This window comes from Staurois parvus, unplaced genomic scaffold (assembly GCF_062004578.1).
Source record: "Staurois parvus isolate SC_StPar_1 unplaced genomic scaffold, SC_StPar_1.0 ptg000204l, whole genome shotgun sequence".
Classification (NCBI taxonomy): domain Eukaryota; kingdom Metazoa; phylum Chordata; class Amphibia; order Anura; family Ranidae; genus Staurois; species Staurois parvus.
The window spans coordinates 4433541-4445611 of NW_028318000.1; the positions used below are offsets into that span (position 1 = coordinate 4433541).

General features: G+C 41.1%; 1 protein-coding gene across 4 annotated transcripts in view; it reads right to left on the reverse strand.

Annotated features, from left to right (window-relative positions):
• The window catches only part of PCDH7 (protocadherin 7), a 971513-nt gene that overhangs the window by 272860 nt on the left and 686582 nt on the right, over nucleotides 1-12071 (reverse strand). The window lies entirely within an intron of this gene.

The following is a 12071-nucleotide window of genomic DNA, read 5'->3' on the forward strand; positions in this document are numbered from 1 at the left end:
CGCTTTCCTGCAAAGCTATAGGGATGTTGTGGTTTGAGGGTGGGGCCACAGGTGAAAGATTTTAGGCTGGTAGAGCTCTGCAAGAAAACAAAGATTGGGTGAACAGGCAGTCGGACGGATAAGTAATAATTTTCCATTTTTACAGGGTTATTTATTTAGCAGAGACACAAAAAATATGTGATTCAAAAACTTTACAGGATTATAGGATAGGTCACACCCATGCCCTGTGTAATAATAAAAACAACTATGATCTATTTATATCTATTAAATAATTAAGTAATTAAAAAAAAATTATCTATCTCTATTTAATATATTTTTATTATAGGTACTTATATTGCACCTTCAATTTACACAGCACTTTACATATACTGTATATATTGTACATTCACATCAGTCCCTGCCCTTAAAAACCATAACATTTAAGGTCCCTAACTCACATTCACACATAGTGAACACATACTAGGGCCAATTTAGAAATAAGCCAATTGACCTACCAGCATGTCTTTGGAGTGTGAGAGGAAACAGGGAAAACATGCAAACTCCAGGCAGGTAGTGCCACAGTTGGGATTTGAACCAATGACCCCAGTGCTGCTAGGCAGAAGTGCTATCTATCTGTCATGCTGTATGTCTATCTATCTATCTATCTATCTATCTATCTATCTATCTATCTATCTATCTATCTATCTATCTGTCTGTCTGTCTGTCTGTCTGTCTGTCTGTCTGTCTTTCTTTCTTTCTTTCTTATATATATATATATATAAATAATATCTATATATATCTATCTATCTAGTTGACAGGTTCTGAGAAACTGTTTTCAGACACTTGTGCCACAGCAGATAAACATATAAAATTATAATAATGCGTACTAGTTGGCACATTTCTTATGTCCTTGCTTAGTAGGGCTTCTCTGCTTGAGGTTGCACTAACCAGCGTAATACTGGATTGTCACATCCAAGCTGATTTTAGAAGGTGTTTAGCCTCAAGCCAAGCAAGAGGAGTTTTCTGCTGTCCGCTGTGCTGACAGCAGCTGTATGCCTCTCCAAATGCATTTGCTATGCTTCTTGATTCAGTGATTGCTGTTTTGACCAACTTAGGTGTGGCTTGTCAAAAGTTTTTTTTAAAGTGTGTCTCCTCCTAAGTTGGCAAAGTATGATGCTTAATCAGGGAAAATGAATTTACTCCTGTACAAGTCTGGTTAGAGTTTACAGTGCTGATGTGTCAGACATTTTACTTTGACAGCTGAGAAAATTGAGTTTTAAGATATGAAGGGAGGTTAGCTAATAGACGCATGTAAATTTTACTTATCTTTATTCCCACATTGCTATGAACTGCTAATTTTTAGCCTCTTGCCAAGAACTTTTGCTTTTTCCATTCAAGTCAATGAGGAAATCTTGTGAGTCACACTGTGCACAGTCAGGTGAAGAGTTTTGTACTTGACTTGAAAAAGACAGTTAGCAACAAGCACAGCCAATGCAATCTTGAGGGATGCAGAATCTGCAATGCCCACTGAGGCAGAAAAAAACAGGAATGCAGGAGGATTAGGGACAAACTTAAAGATTACATTTATAAAAAAAAAATCCCTCTAACTTTAGTTGCATCACTTACCTGTAGTGAAGTATGTTGGGCAGACAGTTGGATTCTGGAGAAATTTTTAGCGCAGGGATGCCCAATCCCTGTTTTTGAATTTCGGTGCTGCAATGGTTAAAAACCACTTCCAGCCTGGGTCAATTCTGCCTCTCCTACAAAACATAATTTTTTTTGCTAGAAAACAACTTAGAACCCCCAGACATGATATATATTTTTTTACCAACAAACGGCAACTGCCCCGATCTACAAGTGGTCTTTGCAGGAAGGAGCACATGGAAGGTCAATGCATGTCAAAAAAACAACAAACAAAAATTACCAGCTCAACCAGCCTGCAACCACCCAAATTGTCCTGTCTAACAGTTCATGTTAAAAACAGGGATTTAGTTTGCACACATTTGCAAATACATGTGTAAGCTGCAAAGTCCCTTCACAGCACCCCAATATTATCTGAAATCCTGACTTTATAAATTTTGAGAGCCTCCATAGTAGAAGCACATGCATAATAATGGATAGACTGATGGAAGGTAAGCCTGGAAGGAGCTAAAATAAATACAAAAAATTCCAAAAACAACCTCCTGCGCTTAAATGGAATCCTATCCTTCAAAAGCTGCCGACACCAAACTTATACCCAAGTAAGTGAATGATCAATTAAAATAAATAGTGTAGCGCTAATAATACTAACAAATTACGTGTTAAAATGCACAAACTCTATATACATCCCCTACATATATACAACCAAGGTGATAAATCAATACATAAATAATAAAATAGTTGTGTCATACGTGAATTCCCTCACGGGGAATATTTAGTGAAAAAAGTGACAAACACACTCCTATTTGCACATTGTGAAACAATATGTATACTGGTGCACAAAATTAGTGAACAAATAATCAATTCAAAAAGTCCAAAATGATATAATAATAGTAATACGATAATTTGTGATGATCCTCACACTTCACTCTTCATGCAAGAATTTATAATGTGCCGTATACGTGGTACACACGTGCCAATCCTTTAGCAGCCAAAATAATATTTCACGTATGACACAACTATTTGATTATTTATGTATTGATTTATCACCTTGGATATATATATGTAGGGGATGTATATAGAGTTTGTGCATCTTAACACGTAATTTGTTAGTATTATTAGCGCTACACTATTTATTTTAATTGATCAAGCCTGGAAGGAGCCCACCCCTCCTTAAAGGCACAGGGGTGCACTGGATACCCAGAATCAGGGGCGGACTGACAACTCATGGGGCAATAAGAGATAATGAGGCCTCCTGTGTCTCCACCTACACTCAAGCCAAAGCCACACCCACACAACATCCCACCTGCATATTGCATTTCAGCTGCATAGAAATGGCATTAATTAAAAAAAATAATAAAAATAATAAAACAACATCTTGGGGTCCCCCCTCCATTCATATCAAGCCCTTCGGGTCTGGTATGGGTTTTGAGGGGAACCCCCATGCCAAAATTAAAAAAATGGAGTGGGGACCCCTAAGATCCATACCAGACCCTTATCCGAGCATGCAGCCGTGCAGGTCAGGAAAGGGGGGAACGAGCGAGCGCTCCCCCTCCTGAACCATATCAGGCCACATGCCCTCAACATGGGGGGGTGCTTTGGGGGGGATCCTCCAAAGCACATTCTCCCCATGTTGATAGGGACAAGGGCCTCTTCCCCACAACCCTGGCCTGTGGTTGTGGGGGTCTGTGGGCAGGGGGCTTATCAGAATCTGGAAGCCCCCCTTTAGCAAGGGGGCCCCCGGAACCCGGCCACCCCCCTCGCATTTTGTGTGAGCATGGGTGAACGGAGGCACTTTAAAACTTTTTTTTATTTCTTTTTTTTTAACACTGTAACTTTGCTATTACAAGGTATGAACAATATCCTTTGTAATAGCCTGGGCCATGCCATCCTGTTTATGGAGAGATCTGGGGTCTATTAGACATATATCTCCTCTGGCCTCCAATGAAGTCGATCAGACACAGATCAGTCTGATTGGCTGCTTTCCTGGCCAGGTAAACTAAAAACCAAAGCAGGAAGTGACTAAATCCTCATTGCTTCCTGTTTCTGAAGTCCCACAGTGGGAGGAATGACATTCGTTCCTCTCACTGTGTGCCTAGAGCTGGATGCCGCTGGTCGCATTCTTGAAGGGCTCTCTGATCGTGTCAGGAAAGGCCTGCCCATAGTGAAGGTAAAGCTCCACGGCGCACAAATATGCGCATGCGCAGGGTCCTTGCAAGCCGGGCAGATGTGCAAGCGCTTGGGCAGAGGCGTTCGCACTTGCACCTGCTGTGGTTATCTCATTGCCGTATGGTCTCTTCCCCCTGCTCATGTTTCCTGACTTCCGTGATTGATTCCTGTTGCCAAACCAGCCTATTCCTGACTTCTGCTTGATTGCCTCCTGCCCTGACCTCTGGCTTGTCCTCAGATTATTCTTCTGCTTGCTCCTATCTGATTGTTCTCTTGTTACTGAACCTGGCCTGTGACCCGACTACTCTTCCTCCTGCCGCTATAAGCCTGATCTGCCTCGCCAATATCAAACCCGGCTCGTCTGACCCTGCATCTTCAGCACACGGTGCTAAGGCATCCATCCATCCCGCATGGATACACCTGCACCCTGCTCTGGCCTGCTACTCATCAGCCCTCCAGCTGTTACTGGACTGATCTCAGGCACTCATACCCCACCGTGCTCCTGCGACCGCTGTCTCACCAGCAGCGGTCCTCGAGCCAGAGTTGTACGGGAGGTCTGCCTCTTCACGTCAGGCTCACTATCCAGGTACGTGACAGATCACAAGGGAGACCGCCTGTAAATGTGATCCAGTGGCTTGTAAGTCGCTTGGACTACTTTTACTTTGTAGGACATTGCTGACCCAACAAACTGATACCTCGATTATTGCTGCAGCGATGATCAAGATATCACCCTTCCCATCTGAAGATGTTTATAAATATACAGCGGATGGGAAGTGGTTAACGGCTTTGGAAATTCAGACTGAACAACAGTACAGATGGTCTGAAGGGGAAATGCCCCCCCTCATTCATCCTCCTCCATTGAGAAAAGTTCTTTCATTGATCACACTGCCTATGGCACGATCTGTGAATGGGGGAAAGTCTGATCAGTCACAGGATTCTTTTTCCCATTCACAGACCATGTTGCAGGCAGTGTAATGAAACGAAAAACTTTTCTAAATGAAGGAGGAGGGAGTGTAACCCTGTTGGAACATCTGTGTTGCTGTTCTGCCTGAATACCCAAAGCTGTTACCCATTTCAGCACCGCAAGTTCAGGAGCAGGAAGAGGACAAGCATACCTGATTTTTAGAGGATCCAGCTGCCTGCACATCCAGGGGCATCCTTTACTAGAGGTAAGGCTCTAGGGTATTTTTTAAATCTAAACTTCAGCTTTAATAGCATTTCAGTGCTGCCATACATGGCCCCCTTTGACACATTTTTCCAAACAGGGTCAGCAAATAATACTTCTGTGTGTCATTTCTTTTAACAACCTCCCACTTAAAACCCTTGAAGACCACACAGATGCCCCCAATGAGCAACTGAAATTGGCTTCCTACTCATCATACTCAGATGCAGGCACAGGCCCCATTTAATCCCTCTTCCCACAACCCTCTGGGTTCCGGAACATGCCAAGTGAATATAAATTACCTCCCTCTGCAGCTCTTGTGATCTTCAGCCAGGTGAGAGGTTCTCCACTGTCCCCCTGTCTTACCCTGATTAAGGCACAGGGACAGTACTGTGGAGCTCATGTATGTGCAGCTTTTATAATCTGTTTTGTATTATTCCGCTGTGTATACATGCCATTCTGACCCTTTGTTGCATTGTTGATTCTAATTTTGCATCTGTTTAGTAGACTGCAAATTCCAGTTACTTTCTGTCTGATCATTTGTCTGTTTACTCATTCTGCTACAGTCTATACTGTTTATTTAGCAAACCATGAAAACAGAGACCTTAATGTGCAAAGAGAGGTAAGCCCAACCATACAGACAGAACCTCTCACAAAGTTTTAATGCTGCCAATATCCCCACTGAAAAATTTTTTTACCTTACATCCTGTTTAATTCCTGGGTGTCAGACAAATTAGGAAGTGTGGGGAAATTCACCAAATGGAGACACAGATGACACAATTTCTAGTATATTAAAGAAGGTTCTCTTGTTACTTTTTGCTGCCTATTTCCCATGAATGAATAACATCTCCTTTTTGGGTACCCAGACAGCATTTAAAATCTAATTTAAAAATCTATTCGACAAGGACATAAACCACATTTGAAACCCTCAGAGGTCTGACACTTCCCCATGCTATCCAAAATGAAAAAGTAGTTGGGTGTAGCTGGGCTTTACTCCATACTACTCAATCAGAAGTTTAATTACTGTAATCAGATCATCAGATCATTTAAAAGATGGTTTTTAATCCATGGTAGTTTTGGAATCGTATGATGCGGGAGATCACTTCCATGTTTGGGTAACCATTTAGTTCCTTTCATTTAGCCTTGTATTTCTCTGACTACCCAAGTGTTCTCTAGCATCAAACAGTTGTTAAAATTGTGGTCTTCTTGTCAAATGTATTTTTTGGGTAGGGTGGTTGCAGCTAAGATGTCTATACTTTCCAAATTGTTGTTTTTTCTAGAGCCCCCCCCCCCCCCCCAAATTAATGTCTCTTGACATACTATTGAGACTATCCAATCAGCTGTGAATAGGTTTGTGTGGCAAGGTAAATGACCACGGTTGGGGAAATCATTAGTAGCGAGACCCCAGTCGAAGGGAGGCTTGGGCTTACTCAATTTCTGGCATTATTACCTTACAGCCAGATTTGCTCAGTTGGCATGACAGGTATCACCCTCCCACATATATAGGTTTGAAACTACTGCTTCGGTAAACCAATTTTACGTTCCTAGACTATTTTGTTCAAGTTTTGTCAGATCCAAGGATCTGGCCATGAGGATTGAGGTGGTTTTTCAGTCATTACATTTGTGTTTTTATATTAAGATAAATATAAATTGTCTGTCCCACCAGAAGTAACTTTTTGGGGACCCTTCCAACACTACCTTATTTCTGGCCTAGGCCAAATGTAAACAGTTGCCTGCAACCTCCTGGGATATCCATGTCACTGGTCCCAGAAAGCCATGGGTACACTACAGCGCATGTGTTGTGCCATGTTGTTGGGGAAGGAGGGGGGCACCTGTCTCATTATTGTGTTTGTAGCCAATCCACTGATGGCATAGTGTGGTGCATGTACATCATCATGGGGATGATGCAAACCTTGGAAGGGGTAGCTGACCCACCTTGCAACCTTAGAAGAAGGTGTCAGCGTAGGACTGGGTATGCTGTGGCAAAGAGGTGGTTTCCTGAGCTACACTGCTGGATCACCAGACTTGTGAGTATGCTTTTGGGAGACAATCTGGTTAAACAGGTAAGAAGGAAGGGGACAAAAGGAAGTGAGAAGTTGAGTTCTTCTTTAAGTCAGCATTTACGTATTTTTATTTCACAACGGATGTGCAACTCCCCAAAGCAACCAATGAGATATTCTTTTTTAGCATTCTTTGTGCAGTTAGCCTTTCAGAAAATGCTTGGTGACTTTTAATTTGTCATATTTCACCCAATGCTATATATGTACATGAACATTTTTAACTTTTCTCGGCAAAGAGCAATGTACAAAATACAGTCATTTAAAGCTGTCTTTTTTAATAGTTTTGACTGCTGTAGAGATGAAAGGTGATATTTGGCTGTTTCCTAGGGATAAGTGGGTCTGATAGCTCTTTGCACGGCTTTATTAAATAGACCTCTAAATGTTTAGATTGTATTTTTGGTTGGAAATTTAGCTCCATTAGCTGAAAATATGTTTTGCACATTTTCCTCTCAAAAAAAGTTTAGAGGTTGTCATTTGTTTTGGTAACTTTACAGTAACATAAATGTCTCTGCCTTTCTTTGTTACACTTTTAAAAAGCAAGCAGAAATGTCGGGTAAAACATTGCTGGCTTTAATGTAGCTACTTTTTTTAGTGGTTGAATGATGGGTCATGTAAAAGTCGACATGTTCAGTTTATTGCCATGGAGCACTAAGTAAACAGAAAACTTCACAAGTACCCATGGCAACTGCTGCCACGGCAACTAAATGTCATTGTTTGGGGAAAGAACTTATCATACCAAATAATTCTGAGTTGAAACATTTTAACATGGATATGGAGTAAAAAAAAAAATCACAATTCTAAGGCGAGACAGAATTCAACCCACAGCTATCAGTGGATATAACAAGTATAAGACTGAGTGGTTGACTTCTGCATGTCAGTGCCGAATTCAATGCTATGCATGTAGAGCATCAGATCGGTGGGGTGATAGTGTTTATACACTTGATACTCACACTGACTTTTCAATTTGCATCCTGTCAAAGGTGAAAAGTATGTATCAGCTCCTGTGAATAAGCCTGGCAATGCAAGGTGATTTCTCAGAAATATAAATGCATATGTTCCCCCACAGAAACAGACAGGCTTAATTTCCAGAATAAAACCAAGTCATATGAATTTAAACATAGAATAACTCATTTTATGAAATCTTTTGTGGTTTTAAGGGCTGCTTGTTTTTTCTTTTTCGTTTAATTAATTTATATTGATATTAGGATATTCATTGACCATTAAATCTATTTTAACCCCTTGATGCCGACATTACACAAATATGCGGCCTCAGGGAACTGGGCTTTTTTCCGTGGGGGCACATATTTATGTACATGTCTTTGTGCTGGGAGTGCGCCGCACTGCGTGCTCCCAGCACAAAGACCACGGTGTCACTGAGAGTACCGGGTCCCCTTCTAACGATCAGGACCCGGGACTCCCGATTCCGGGTCACATGATCGCTGTGATAACTTCTGATTGTCTATCAAAGTGATCAGTCCCTGTGCAGCCCGCCCCCTTGTTTTTTTCTCTCTATATGAATGGATACATTGTATCTCTCTAACTCCTTGCATAGAGAGAAAAAAAAATGTTTGTAAAAAAAAAAGATAAAGAAAAAACAAAAAACAAAAACCTAGATCAAGGTTTGATCTAGTTCAGTGCCAGGGTTATTGTTTGGGTCAAGGTCAGGGTCAAGGTCAAAAGGTCCAGTGTCAGTTAGTGTCAATGTTGGTGTGTTTTAGGTAAAAAAAAAAAAAAGACAAAAACAAAATGCACACTATTGTTTCTGGGCTGTATTACTGGTACAAACAAATAACATACACATATATGGTATCGCTGCAATCGTCAAGAGCTGGAGAATTTATTTTGGGTTGTTCTTTAGAGGTGGGTTATGGTAGTAACAAGAAACACACAGCTCAATAAAAAAATGATTTTTTTTACTATTTTGGGCCAGTTTTCCTTTGATAATTAAAAAAAATCAGGAGCTATCCAAGCTATCCATTACCATTTACCACCAAATAAAAGCCCAATTTGTCCTGAAAAAATAATGCGGTTTAATTCACCTGGATGTACAAAGTAGTTGTGATGATATGTATGGTTTTACTAACACATGTCAACATTGCAAAATTGTGCTTTAGGCATTTAGATTTATTTTACGCTTAGGCGTGAAGGGGTTAACCACCTGTCTACCATGGCAATGTTTACATTTTTTACAAGTTAAAATCTGCATTTTTTTTCAGGAAAACCATTTTAAGCTCCTATATATATATATATATATACAGTATATATATATATATATATATATATATATATGTATAAAATGAAAGCAGGGACCCTTGAAAATAAAATGGTGATCTTTGACATTTTTTTTGTTGCACAATATTTGCACAACTGTTAGCAAATATATATATATATATATATATATATATATATATATATATATATATATGTATATATATCAGGAAAGGATGCATTTAATGAGTTTTAGTGCACACAAATACAATATAATGTCGACTTCTGCAAAAGATGGGGTTGTGTTGAGAATATAGATACCCAACATGTCAAACCTTAAAATGTGCCCATGAAATGGCAAAAAACTATGGTACCCAAAATTGCCCGTAGGCGATGCTTCAAAAGTCTTTACAGGTTATTACCGTATTTTTTGCTTCATAAGACGCACTTTTTCCCCCAAAAAAAGGGGGGAAAATGTCAGTGCGTCTTATGGAGTAAATATGGAGCGGCTGGTCCGGTATTTCCACCGCCGCAGTGTCAGAATACCGGGCCGGCCTCTCAGCTCTGCAGTGGGACCTTACCTGTTCCTCTATCCAGCGGCGCGCTGTCTTCCCGACTTCTGTAGTGTGCGTGACAGCCGGGTCCCAAGTGCGCATGCGCAAGAAGCGGTGCTCTTTGTGAATGGTAAGGCGGTACCTGGGACACATGACAGATCCCAGAAGCCGCCGGACCAATCACAAAGCGCAGCGCTTCTCGCTCATGCGCACTGGGCATCCGGCTGTCCGCTGAGCGCCCACACTTCAGAAGCCGGGTAGACAGCACGTGGCTGGATAGAGGAACAGGTAAGATCAAAGAACAACTCCGCGGAAGTAAGTCAAATTCAGGTACCCGCTCCCCCTCCCTCCCCTCTGGTCATCTCCTGTACTGTCCGCAGTCTCTGGCCATCCCCTGTACTGTCCGCAGTCTCTGGTCATCTCCTGTACTGTCCGCAGTCTCTGGTCATCCCCTGTACTGTCTGCAGTCTCTGTTCATCTCCTGTACTGTGTCCACAGTCTCTGGTCATCTCCTGTACTATGTCCGCAGTCTCTGGTCATCTCCTGTACTATGTCTGCAGTCTCTGGTCATCTCCTGTACTGTGTCCGCAGTCTCTGGTCATCTCCTGTACTATGTCTGCAGTCTCTGGTCATCTCCTGTACTGTGTCCGCAGTCTCTGGTCATCTCCTGTACTATGTCCGCAGTCTCTGGTCATCTCCTGTACTTTTTCTGCAGTCTTTGATCATCTCCTGTACTATGTCTGCAGTCTCTGGTCATCTCCTGTACTATGTCCGCAGTCTCTGGTCATCTCCTGTACTATGTCCACAGTCTCTGGTCATCTCCTGTACTATGTCCGCAGTCTCTGGTCATCTCCTGTACTATGTCTGCAGTCCATTAGTGCAGATTTTTTTTTCCTGTTTTCTGCCTCTAAAACCTAGGTGCGTCTTATGGTCAGGTGTGTCTTATGGAGCGAAAAATACGGTAATTTAGAATTACCGAATAATTATGGCCCTAGAATTATTGAAATGATCTGAAAATTATCTGAAAGTCATGGTGATACCTCACATGTAGTGTGCAATCACTGTTTACATTCTTTAGATATACAGTATGTTTATATCCTATGTATGAGTTAGCATTTGGGTGTGTGTGGCAACAGGGGTGCCTTTTCAAATGTTTTTAATTCAAGTATATTTCTTTTTTTTTTTACTTCTTTGTATATCAAACCCCTTATGTGATAGCATTGATTAGGTGACAGGCCCTCTTTATGGAGACATTGGAGATCTATTAGACCCTCAATGTCTCCCCTGCCCTCCACTGCAGCTAATCAAGCACAGATCAAGAAGTAGTCGGGGAATGACAACTCTGAAAGTGACAAAATCCTTGCTGCTTCCACATTCATTCATTGCATAGTTTACCATAATGTTGTGCTCCCAGAGGGACAGGAGAGCCTAGGAGAGCTGGCAGCACAAAAGGGAGGGGGGGAGGGTCAGACCATTTAATATACTGTAAAATGTTAGGGGCCATTTTCACATGATCACCTGGAACGCTTCTGCATGACAGCTGAGAGTTGGCTGAAAAAAAATCCACACCATCTCAGCAGCAGCCGTGTGCTTTCATTAATAAACACTTAGGTAGGGCATGTGCAGGCATCTCCTGCCCTCGGTCTGGACATTGACACCACCTGTCACTTCAACAGCTGACTTCTTTTTCAATCCCAGCAGTGCCCCTGGAGCACAGGAGGTCACAAAGTTACTGGATTTTTGGCAGAATCAGCAGATATTTTTGCACTTACCAAACAGATAAAACACAACACTTTCAAATAGAGTAAATATGAAAGGTTCATTATTAAATGATAATGAAAAGCAAAACTTTTGTTTGGGTAGGAAGTGATTAAAAAAACATAATCTATTATGATTGTAGTTTCACTTATCTACTAAGTTGCCATACTGGCATTGTTTGTTTTCTGCTATGCTACATGGCTAGATACTTTTACCTGCATTCATGACGTATCATTTTTGCGATGATAATTTACAAGGGTTTTACAAATTTATGTAAAATCTAATATTTGCATTACTCAGTTGGAATGATTTACTACTATTTCAGCTGCGTTGTATGTCAACCCATTTGGTACCTGATTTGTACGAAATATTGATTGGATTATTGCCATGTTGTATTCTGTTTGTTTTTCTCAATATGGAGAAAAAAAAAATAAAAAACCCATAATTGGTTTTTACTGCTGTCTTTGCCCCTATTAGGAAGATTCACCCTCTCTATTTCTACTGTTTACCATTATCATTGAAAGTAAAAGAAATTCCCAAATT